The following is a 13,102-nucleotide window of genomic DNA, read 5'->3' as shown; positions in this document are numbered from 1 at the left end:
GGTTTAACAAGGCCAAGAGCAAGGCACTGCACTTGGGTGGAGGCAATTCCAGATACAAGTATAGACTTGAGGAAGAACTCACTGAGAGCAGTTCTGCAGCAGGACAACAGTATCCTGGGCTGTATCAAAACAGGGGTGGCCGGCAGGGAAAGGGCCTCTACTCCACTCTCATGAGGTGTCATGTGGAATTTTGTGTCAAGTGTGGGACTCCCAGCACAAGAAAGACATGGAGCTGTTGGAAAGTGTCCAGAAGAGGGCCGTGAAGATTATCAGAGGGCTGGAACACCTCTCCTACAGAGAATGATTGAGGGAGTTGGGCTTGTTCAGCCATGAGAAGGCATCAGGGACACCTCACTGCAGCCTTCCAGTACTTGAAGAGACCTTACAAGCAGGTGGAAGACAGCTTTTTAACAAGGCCTGATAGTGACAGACAAGGGGGAATGGCTCTAAACTCAAAGAAGGGAAATTCACGCTAGATATTAGGAAGAAATTTTTTACTCAGAAGGTGGTGAGGCACTGGCAGATGTTGTAGATGCTCCATCCCTGGAGGAGTTCAGGACCACACTGGATATTATCCTGGATACTCTGATCTAGTGTGTGGCAGCTCTGTGATACTATGATGATTCTATAATTGGACTAGACTAAAAATCCTGTCCTATGCCATACATTTCTAAGCATTTCTCAAAAAAAAAAAAAAAAAAAAAAACACCCAAAAAAACCACCTCCAAATCCAGTATAAGTACTCATAAATTCCTCCTTTGCACCCTGTAACGGCAGTGGGTGGCAAGGTTTTGGGGAAGGAGAGAACTGCAGGGTTGTCCTGTGTAGGGTGAAGCTGGCACTGTAGGATGCATAAGAATAACAGGTGTTGTATCCTAGCCCCCTAAAAGTGAATATTTGAAATAACAGCTCATTTTGGGGGTGATACAGAACAAGCAGCTTGATTTTTGTCTTAAGTAACACACAGAAGTTTAACCAAGAATACCAGCCACTAAAAGATAATCTCTTAGTGGTAAGACTTGGCATAACCAGTAATACCACCTTCCCTGGAAGGGGATGTAATTCCCTGGGCCTCCCACTCAAACACACACAAAAAAAAAAAAAAAAAAAAAAAAACTACCAGTGAACAACAACTAAAACCTCAGACCATCACAGCCCTGTGGTAGCTAGCTTAAAAATGAAAAATAAATCAACATCAAGTTATTCAAAAGAAGCTTTCACTTGGAGATCTACAGAAAGTACTTACTGAAAACAGAGAAGAAGCACTACAAGAATTAAAATCCAAAGGGATTTCAAGCAAGAAGAAAATTCCAAGCGAGAAGGAAAAACTGAAACCACAGTGGGAAAGCTGAGGGCATACATTACCAAGAAAACAGCCTTCAAATGGTAATTGAAACCCCAGGGCAGGCCAAACCAGAAGCATCCCTACAACAATCCCTCTGTCAAAAGGACCACTGAAGCAAAGCCTAAAAGGCAATGAGTTCACCAGAAAATGAGAAATAGCTTGGCTAACATATAAAGTGTTTTCCATCAGCAAGTATACTTTGTTTCTCAAACCATATGGCTATCAAAGGCAACGCAGTCACCACCTGAAAACCTTCAAAGAGCTTAAGCAAATGAGGAAACGACACATACACACACAGGCAAAAGTTCCAGATTTCACTCTGTCCAGCATTCTGGCACTTCCTCTGTTCCTACTACCCCTTCTTTCATCCAGCTTGTCAAGATAGGGATGTTTACCCTGCACTGTAACTCTATGTACAAACCCTTAATGTAAACATGTGCATTGCAAACATTTTGTCAGGAGCTTAATGTTCATGAGTACCATGGTCTTTTCTCTGTCCATCTATTAAGTGGCTTGCATATAATTTGGATTACACAAATTCTCATTTAGATGAGACAACATAGAGGACTACATAGAGGACAAGTACTTGGACATCCTTTCCTTCCTCTTGGCTCAGACTTTATAGATATATATCCATACAAGACATCCCCCCACACACATATACTGTCTGTTATAAAAATAGCACAAGAGGAAAAAGGATTGCATGTGCATACACAAGGGGATGAGCATTATAAGTAGTTTATGGCAGTTAAGCAAAAGCTAAGGGATAAACTTTGATTTCATTTGCTAAAATATAAAGTTGCTGATGAGCCTCTAGGAGCTATTCAATAGATTGTCTATTAAAGGAAATCTTGCCAAGATGCTAAAATGGTTTATGACCATCTCCGGTATCTGGGGAAGAGGGAAATAGGTCTGGTGTTTTTGAAGTTTCAAGGGGTTTTGAGAAATCCAAACATCTGCTTTTTAATCTTTGGAAAATCCTGAGATCAGCAAGACTATCGTCTGCAGGACTTAACCACAAGTTGGACCCACCTCCTCACAAGTCTAAAAGTCTTAAGATTGTTGTAAAGAAATATTTCTCTTGTACATTACTCGTAATGATAGGGTTTGTGCTGCTAGACATTTGTCTTCAAATGACAGGGTAAGAACATGATAATTCATGCTTTCTGCATAACCGTGTTACTAGATGCACCTCAATAGTTAATTTAAATAACTACAGCTTTCCACCTGCTTCTTCACAATGCACCTACGGCAGCTGCTCACATCGGCCCAACAGTAACCACTGCAGTACAAGCAGCACTGAACCATTGAGCAGTTATTGAGAACAAACCCAGGAGGAGGAAACTTAGGATGCCATACCCAACAGCCTCAAGCACCCCCTGGCCATGTGGATGTATCAGCTGGATACACTTTTTAAAAGTTCTACTTTTTCATTGCTGTTACTTCCATATTTCCAAGTCTGTAAAGAGGCAAAGGCAGACCTCAATCTTCACAACACTGAGATTTTTTTGTTCAGTGAGACATTGAAGTAACCACCTCCATTAGCAAGGATCTCCAAGTAGGAATGCAGTAACAATGACTTTCTTCCTGATAAAAAAATGAATCATGTCAAATGTTTCAGATTTACACACCCCTTTGTATGTACTGATCTGCACCACCTTAACTGCCTTACGCATTTCTAGTGTTTTCTTTGGCTTCTCACATCCTCAGTTAATCAAGCATTATTTTTCCATAACACGGGCAGCTATCTCAAGCTTTTCTAGAAGCTGATATGACACAACAACCTTTGAAAAATGCAATAAAGCATGGGTGCACACCCAACGAGATATCAACAGTAATTAGAGCCACTGCTCATTAAAAAATGAAAATAGGTAACTGTGCTCTGCAATGAAATGTTGAGTGCTATGGCAGCAATCCTGCACTACTCCATAAATAAGAGGGGAAATAAAAACCATTAAAGCCATTTATGGCACTTGTTTCCAACAAGGGCCCTCAATTCCAGGTATTTAGAACAAAGAACACAGTGTATTTTATTTTTTTAAACTTTCTGCTTCTAGACTGGGCAAATTAACATTGTTTTCTTACCACAAACCTCTGGAGACATCACAGTTTAACAATGTTTTTCTGAACACTCAAGTTAAAAAAGAAATCAGCCAGTTACTGAGGTTTAGAAAAAGAGGGAAGGCAGAGGCATCTCCATTCATACACGCAAGTGAACAGGGCGACAGCAGAACAATCTCAAAATCTTTTCCCTCCCCCCAGAGCCAGCATAGCTCATTAACACTTGCAGCAGAGGTGATCTTCAATGAAAAGACTCATCAGCTTCTCCAATGAGCCTCACCATTACTTCTCCCTACCTACATGCTGGGTTAGGCAGAAGCCAGGAGAGCATCCTCACCACTGAGTGCAGCCTCAGCCCCGTGCGGAGTGATTTAGGCTGCCCAAAACTGCAGGAATGTGAACTGCACAACACAGGAAATGCATGTGCAGCCAAAGGGAGAAATGTAAAAGGAGGAACAAATACGACCGCTGCCCAATCTGCAGCACACTTCTGTAAAAATTGGCCATTTTATATTGACTATCGTATCTTCATCTCTATTTTCTTAGTGGCCAAGCTTCAGCGGAGCAAATTTTGGCTGGTGCTTGGGAAAGGAATGAGAAGTTTGGGAAATCAGGAGTTGTTTGACGGCAGGGGGAAAGCTAAGAAAACTTTCTGAATTGTGCAGCTGGGGAGCTCTGGGGCCACACCAGCAGTGCAATGCGTCTGTCCAGGCTTCCCAGGACACGCAGTGCTTGGCTCAGACAGGCTGATTTCCTGGGAAAGGTTCACTCTTCCCTCCTGCTGTCAACTGCAGGAAAGAGCCGTGCGCTGTCATGAGTTCACAGCAGAAATGCCTACAGCTGGGCTGGCCGCGGCCTACGCTCTCTCTCGGCACCATTATCCCATTTCCACTCCAAGCAATGACGCATAGTGACATTCCTGTGTAAGCGGGGACTCCAGGAAGTGGCTGTTTGGCTTGGACACGGGCACGGTGACACGGACACAGGTGGCTCTATCCATTTGGCACAGTGTTGGGCCCGCTGCCAGCAGTCCTCCCATCCTCCCCAGCGGTGGCCCCGGGCACCAAGCAGCAGGTGAGAACTGCAGCTCCCTCATGCAACTCGGGAATAAGCTTATTTGAGTTCATGGCCTACGTACCTGTGCAGCTCACTGGATTTTCTTGATAAACCAGCACAGGCTCTGACAACAGGAAGAGGTGAGATCTCACTTCTGCAGCACACTCGGGGAAAATTATGACCCCAACTGGGAAGGCATGTGGTGGCTGACACACTATTTCCTCCACGCTCTCAGCCAAGGTCCCACAGCCAGCTGACCCCACTGCAGGAGGGTGCTCTCCTCTGCCATGCAAACTGCCTCCAAAGCCAAAAGATTAACTTACTGAAACAACAGTCACCTCGGGGTTCATACAGTTTTGATTTTAAACTCTTCAGCTGTTTGGTTTGGGTTTTTTGTTTGTTTGTTTGTCTGTCTGTTTTTGTTTCTTACCCCCATCTTTTTAATGTGTTCACTGCCATCTTTTGCCTTATGGTACTTTGCTCCTCTGGGAGAAAATGTCAGCGTATCAAATGAATTTGTATAAGTTACAAGGAAAAACAAAGATTCAAACTCTTGACATCAGAATCTCCTTCGTTTTCCTGCGGGTCTGCACGTGTTTCACTGCAATTGATGATTTAACTTGAAACAAAATCAGATGGAAGACTATCTCCACCAGGCCTAACAACCCACAGGCTGCCTTGACCAGCGTGTTGAAGCTGCTCCTAACAGACTGCACCATGAGAGGGCCATTTGGTTAGGACACAGATGGAGATTCTCAAGATGATGACAGTGAATGCTGCATGAGAAGGTGCATCTCAGAAGAAAAGTACAACTCTTCTTAATGAGAAAGAGGAAGGCAAGCTCACACAACTCTGCTTCAGCAGCTATTCCCTCTTGCTGCTGCTATCTATGGACTTGAGGACTCCTTTGGCCACCATGAGCAGTGAGTCAGGACTTGTAACTCCTGCCACCCTCAGCCCCTCTTTCCTTTTCATCACTGGTCAGGCAGGGGAAATGCTTCCCACACGATCTGCGAGCCAAACCCTGCTGGAACTGCAGTTGTGTCATGGTGCTCTCATTCCAAATAGCTCAGCTATTCTGGCTTATGCATTTAGGAACTGCTGAAATTTTCTGCTGCCTCAATAGAGTACAATTCTTGGTAGGCATAGCAAGTCTGTGATTGTCAGCAAGACCACAGCATGAGGAATTAAAAGCCCAGTATTGCACAACTGCTTTGAATCTCTGCTAAAGATTTTATTCACAACTCTATTCTGGAGTTTAAACAAGCTTACTGCCAGCTACAGTAACTGAAGCATTTGGTAAAACTAATTTATTGTACTTCATGCTTCTCCTGACCACAAGTGGGGACGTTTGTTACAGGCTTTTCTTTAACCATGCAGTGAAGAAGTGCAATAAAAACAATTTTTGCCTATGGGTTTCTGAACACTATACCAACACCTCAAAGTATTTTTTCTTCAGGATTCAAATGCTCTTTGTAATTGGTTGCCCAATAATATTAAATAATGGTTTCTATTCCCTAACCAGATTCCTACAAAGGCCAAGACTATCTGGAAAAAGATGTCAAAAAGGCATTGAAAATGGATATGATGAGGTAAACAAATCTAGAAAATTCAGCTATCAAACTCTTGCAAAAGAAAGTACTTTATATAAGGCTGTACACGTGCATTTTGGCCTTTAATACACCATTTTCTTTCTCCACTTGCAGATAAACCTGTCTAAATGGTGCTTCACTCAGCACATCTACAGAGTCTTGCCTTGTACACACATGCTTTGAGTTTTTATTGCAGAAGGTGTTGACTGGTCTCTGGCTTAATTTACTGCTTTCAAATCTACATGCCAACTTGAAGGTTCCCAGAGATGCTTACTTTTGTATGGCATATATCATTATTTCACATATTTACTAGTTTTATGAATAGGCCATCTCTGCTTTACATCATGCTGCAGCCAGCTGAACGGAGCACCCCAGGTGTGCAGAGGGTACAGGACTGTCCTGAAGGCTGTGGGTCTCCTTGGCTCCTGCAATGTCACACCTCACTGAGCTAACAGTCCACCTTTGTCACCCACACAGTCATTGGGAAGAACCATGATGAGAAGAAAGCAATGTGTGCTTTGGCCAAAGGATTGCTCCTTTGCATCTTCAGAACCACAACCACTTACCTTGTTTTCCTATAACCTAATACTAAGGCTGACATGTTTTAAAAAGCATTTTAAGATGCACACATGTGATTAGCAGGGATAACTGCAATAGCAACACCACAGTAAGTAGTCACACACAAAGAAGTGTCAACATTGCCAGATGTGACCATCCCAAAAAACCTTTGCAAAACTCTTTTATCTCTGGTTTGAGACACCTCTGTATTTTATTTGATAATCCAAGCTCTGCGACTTGTCATGCTAGAGTCAGTGGAGGATATTTTAACTCAGCTTCCATTAGGTTATGTCCAAGTCCACCAATAAACTTTTCAAGTTAAGGTCTGCTTTCTGCATTTATAAGTGGTGAATGTATTGTTTCTTAGTCTTGACGTAACAAATACTTTAGCTTTCATACAGATACAATACAGGTTCCAAAATATTTGAGAAGTTCTGTAGCCTGGACATAAACATAGCACTGCAGTACACTGTAAATATCTCAGTAACTTCACAAAACAGATAAGAACCATGGAATGGTTTGAGTTGGAAAGGACCTTTAAGATCATCCAGTTCCAGCCCCCCTTCTATAGGCAGGGACATCTCCCTCCAGACCAGGTTGCTCAAAGCCCCATTCAGCCTGGCCTTGAATGCTTCCAGGGAGGGGGCATCCACAGTCTCCCTGGGCAACCTGTTCCAGTGTCTCACTACCCTGACAATAAATAATTTTTTCCTTATATTTAGTCTAAATCCATCCTCTTCCAGTTTAAAGCCACTTCCCTTTGTCCTGTCACTAAATGCCCTTATGAATAGCCCCTCTCCAGTTTTCCCGCAGTCCCCCTTCAAATAGTGTAAGGCCACTATGAGGTCCTCCTGGAGCCTTCCCTTCTGCAGGCTGAAGAGCTCCAACTCTCTCAACCTGTCCTCAAACAAGAGGTGCTCCAATTCTTTGACCATCTCTGTGGCCCTCCTCTGGACCCACTCCATGTCCTTCTTGTGTTGGGGGCTCAAGAACTGGACACAGTACTCCAGGTGGGGTCTCACAAGAGCACAGTAGAGGGGCAGAATCCTCAATCTGAAGGTCATACTTCTCTAGATGCATCCAAGGATACAGTTGGCCTTCTGGGCTGCAAGCACACATTGCCAGCTCATGCTGAGTTTCTCCATCAACAGACACCCCCAAATCTTTCTCGGGACTGCTCTCCAGCCATTCTCCACCCAACCTGTATCTGTGCTTGGGATTGCCCCAACCCAGGTGCAGAACCTTGCACTTGACCTTGTTGATAAGGAGTAGTTTATTCTAACATAATATAGAAATGCAGTACTGTTGCTGCTGGTCTTTCAATGATAGTTGGCTCTGACTGCTTACTTTCTATGGCAAGAATGTGTCAAGTTCATGGAATTTGGATAAGGTTTAAAAGTCTACATTTCACTTATTTAAACTCACATGAGCATGCTTAGAAAATGTATATTGGTCTCTCTCAGCCAACACTAATTTTAGATTTTCAATCGTGAAAGTGTATTTACACTTTCTGAAAATATGTATGCTGCTGCAGATCAGTAAGAATGATACACACAACCTCTAAGAAAGCATGGCCATAAAAAAACCAAACAATAACAAACCATGAGGAAATAAGAAGTGCTGAGGGTCAAGTAATGAAAATTAGAGCCTCGCCAAACCTATACTTACGTAACCAGCCGTTTGAGAGCATTGTGTATGTATAAAAGAGACTGAGTAACAAAAACTGGATACTGACTCCTCTGGTACTGATACAGGTAATCTGGGGAGGCTGAGACAGCTTAAATACTATGTTACACAAATGTAAGCAGAAGCTGAACATCCTAGATGGCTCTCAAATCCCCTATCACAACCTCTACAATAGTCAACACGGTTTCTCAGATAAATCATATATCACCATGAAATACTCTATCTTGAAAAATGACATTTCAAATGAGCATTCAGTTAAACAAGCAAACACTACTCTGCATACCAGGCAATAGATGATATAAATGAAACAGTTTTTAAAAATTGTTAAAAAAAAAAATCAAATAGAAAAATTCCATATATAAGGTGCTCAGGGACATGATTTAGTGGAGGGTTAGGGTAGTATGGTTAGGTTGCAGTTGGACTTGATGATCTTTAAGGTCTTTTCCAACCTGAGCAATTCTATGATTGTATATTACATGTGCAACAAATTCAGTGATAATTCAGAGTGTAGCATCAGCAGAAACTATCAGTAAAATACGTTTACTTGGCACCAAAACAGAAAATATGTTTTGATTTGCTGAAGTATGCCAAAATAAATATCAGCCAAAGAATAAAACAAGTTACATGGAGACATCACTGTATCTAATGAGGGAATGTGTTTAACACTTATTCTTCATATCGGTACTTGAACTGGGTCATATGCATTCCTGTTAAGATGATATTTTATAACCTATTCATAGAAACTCATCCTGTCTGCCACATCTTGTTTCAATCAAAATTTGATCTTGAAACAAGACGGAAGGATAAAACTGGGGGCACCCCATGGTACAGGGTACCATGGATCCATTGAAGCATAGGCTGCACTTTGAATAGATGGGAAGGCTTGCAGAAGAGCTCCAACGCAAACATTAGTCTGAAAATCTGGAAAGTCTCCCTCTGCAGCAGGAGTAGGAGAGCTGGCACAGGAAAAGTGAACAGTCCCTGTCAACCTGTTATGCGGTGCTCTTGAGTTTTTGTTCATTTTCAACCAGTTCCAAATCTACTTGTCCTCTTACTCCCACTTCTTTTGTCTTTTCATGTAATGTTTCTTTCCCCATTTATCTGGCCTTTTTTTTTTTTTTAAAGGAGTGAAAGACCTTCTTGGACCAAGCTTGAAAGAAGATTTCCCATTTCACTTCTATTGAACCGTCTTTGTGTATTTCTATTTCAAACATGTTTCTGGGATGTAGATGCACTGAGCAATGCTGAACTCAAATTCTGGCTGGTTGGTGATTTTTCTGACCAAATTCTACATCCCTTCCTCCCCAATAACTTGATTTCATCTCTCCTGCAGGAAGGCTGGTGTCACAGCACAGGATTTACTGTTTCTTCTTTTCAGGTCTCCTGCCTGCAATATACCTCTGGCTCCCTCCTAAGACACCCAGACCTTCCCTGAGTGCATCTGAGCTCTATTCCACATTCTTGATTGGCCATAAGTGATTTGTGTGGACATGAACAGGGTAATAAATAAAATTGCAGGAGGAAAGAACTATAGAAAGGTTGAAGAGCTAAAGAGATGTTCCGCACCTGTGAATCCTCAATTGAGGCTGAAATAAGCTGGTACAAAACCCACTGAAGAAATGATGGAGAAAACATTGTGTCATGTCTTTTGTAACATGAAAGCACCAATACCACACCTGCCAGTGCCTTCACCCAGCACTTGTGGTGAGAAGCAAGATGACTCAGGAGATGACAGAACACAAGCTTGATCTTAAAACCACAGTAAAAGCTGCATGCTTCCACAGCTGATGGCAACAGGAATTCAGAATTGGCCAAATATACAAAACAAAACTCATACCTGACCTGAAGAACAGAGATGCTTGGGTATCTCCACCCTCCACTAGTGGGACTCCTTACTTCCCCACTGTTCTCCTCAGGTCTCTCTCCTACAGGTCAGAGTAGGCCCCAGCCATCCTCCCTGCTCCTATACCCCCTGAACAGATCCACTCCCTGCCCCAGCCATTCTCTGCAATCTCTCTGCACCCATCTGCACGCTGACACAAGCCCTCATCACATCTCCTTTCTGCCTCTCACATTACCCTGGCCTACCATATTCTCACTTCACACACACACCCACATTCCTTCCTCCATTCTTCTGTCCATAAAGTTGGTCAATTTTAATGTTTTTATGTTAATTGCTTTTCAGTAACAGCCTTTCTGGAAAACAAAAGGCTTCCCAGAGTATTGGTTTCCTTGAAAATATTCCCATGGTCAGCTAAAAGCTGAAATAATAACAATAATAGGAACATTCCCACATAAGTGTATAAGGCTTTTTATTCAAACAGCTAGAGAAAAGGTTGTGGGTTCTGTTTGGTTGTTTGAGTTCACTTGGTTTTGTTTTTGTCCTTTCTACGCCACTTTACATCTCTGTCCTCTCAATCCCCCACCTCCCCAGAGCCACCAGGAAAGAGACATTAAGCAGAGAGTCTCACTGCAGCCCACTTCAAAACACAGAGAGCCAGCAATCACAGTTACCAACGCTACTGTTGGTTTGTACAAGTGAGGAGCTGCATGGCAAGGCTGCCTGCCTTGACATGTATTCCTCTGTTGTTAAAAAGGAAACGATGGCCATTTCTAAACTGGAAAAATTTGCAAGTAAGCTTCAGCTAACCACAAGAAGCTAAAACACACAGCAAGAATCACAAGGCTCATGACAAAAGTGGAAAAGCTGACAACTTCGATTCATGGACTGTTAAAGGTTACGATACTGCCATAAAACACGATGGAAATGAAACCACAGTTTCAAGCACTAAGCAGGTAGCTGTTTCAGCACAGAAACTCAGGGTTCACTCTCTTTCATATATTTGTATGTGAGGTGGTGGTGAAAGTGTGCTGGTCTCAAGGAAGCAGTGGCACTTTGTACAACCTCCCTGAATTGCTTGGAGCCAAGCCATGTGAAGGACAACTCTTCTGAATTCTGCCTTCCTGTAACTCTCATCTCTGTGATCCAGAGCTTTCTGTTGACCATCATTCCCAAGGACATATGGAAGGGGATACATGACAGTATTTGGACAGTAGCACAACCTCAGCCAACAGCAATTCTACAGCCAGTCTGAGTGAATGAACAATTCATAAACACAAAGACATTTTCCTACCTTTGCGTCTTCTGCTCTAACAGCCACCAACTTGAAGAGCTGCTGCTGTTACTTCTTAGTTTATACTTCTTCCTCTTCTATCCTCCTTTTCTGCTGTTCTTAAAAACAAGCAAATATTTAAAAGGTGCTATAAATGAAGACACATTACGCAATCATCTGTATCATTTCACTGTAGGATGTTTCTCACAACATGCACATAATGTTTGTGAACTACCAAAATATCACAAAGTATACCAGTATGTTGAGTTGGCAGAAAGAGGGAAAAAGCAAATCAAGACCTAGCTTCCAACAATGACTGGCAAGCTCTGGGACTTGGCAGGGAAAACCACTACTGCACCATCTTCTGCGAGCACAGATATTTCCCCTGTGGCAGCATTGGCACAGCTGCACACAATATTGCCTGCACACAGGGCTGCCAGCAAGAAAGAGAGAAAAGGAAAGAGCCCTTCCTCATGGTCCCACTTTCACACCAATGACACCACAGTGTGTGTAGGGTGGAGGAAGATAAATCAAATCATGGCAAGATTTGGAACTTCCATCTTTACCTTTTAACAGGGCTAAAGGGCTTCCAAAGATCTCCCAGCACACTTCTACACAGAGAAGGACTGGGAGAGAAAGAAGTGTGTGAGTAAACAAGTGAGTAAGAAGAAAACAACTCCCCACCCACAGGGCCCTTATAAAGGTGCCCTGAGAGGCTGCAGGTGCTCATTTCCTCTGGCTTTAAAGAAATAGACACAGCAAGGCTGGTGGAGCTTGACAGCCTGAAAGTATAGTTGTTGTATGGGCTAACACCTGGGCTAACACCATAAATTTTGTGATGCTGCCCATCTAGGCAAGGGGTAATGAAAAGAGCCCTGGGAGTTCCTGAAACATGGACCTGTACGGACAATATTTGGAGAGTGACCCAGTTACGAGAAAGGAGTTTCCATTTCCTTAGATGTACAGTATTAAGATGTGGCTTTGTTAAAAAGCTTGCCACGAATCTGCAGTGCTTGTTCAATAGCCACTGCCTGTTTGTGCACATGGGGTTGAGCCACTACAAGAGATGGGAAGACAGAGAACGATGACAAATTTACGAACAGCAGACACTTGAAGTCTTGTTATATCACTTTAAGCCCTATTATTTTCCAGCATGTGGAACTTTGTATCCAAAAGCTATCTCCAAAAGCTCCTCTGATCTTGGTAGTCTCTGATTATTTCAGCAGAAGTTGGGCATTAATAAGCAGAGATGCCACAGAGCCTGGTTCTGCATTTACCAGAGCATTTACATGGACACTGTTATTCACCAGGGTTCATATTCCCAAAGGTATTTAATTTCCCCTTGCAGTCACAAGGGCTGTCATCCATTAGTGGCTTTCTCCTTTCAGATCACAACAAATGGGGGAGGTGGTGCCAACACATCTTAACTTCATGCCTCTGAATCCCACGTAAAGGTAGATCATTTAGGTATGCATAAGATAAGATAAAACTGAGAGAAGAGCCAAATACCTTCAGGAGAAAGAGAAGAGAATACCTGCGAGAGAGAGAAAAGACAAATACCTGCAACCCTGAGGTTATGAGCCTACAGCTGCTGGGCAGTAAACATTCATTCATTCCAAGATGGAAAAATGAACAGGAAAATTGATACACCGCCTCTCTGAGCTGCACAAACCCAGGTGAAAATCATTAAA

This window comes from Centrocercus urophasianus, unplaced genomic scaffold (genome assembly GCF_019232065.1).
Source record: "Centrocercus urophasianus isolate 14NV4802_14NV808 unplaced genomic scaffold, USGS_Curo_1.0 seq_11, whole genome shotgun sequence".
NCBI classification, from domain to species: domain Eukaryota; kingdom Metazoa; phylum Chordata; class Aves; order Galliformes; family Phasianidae; genus Centrocercus; species Centrocercus urophasianus.
Note: the sequence above shows the minus strand (reverse complement) of the source record.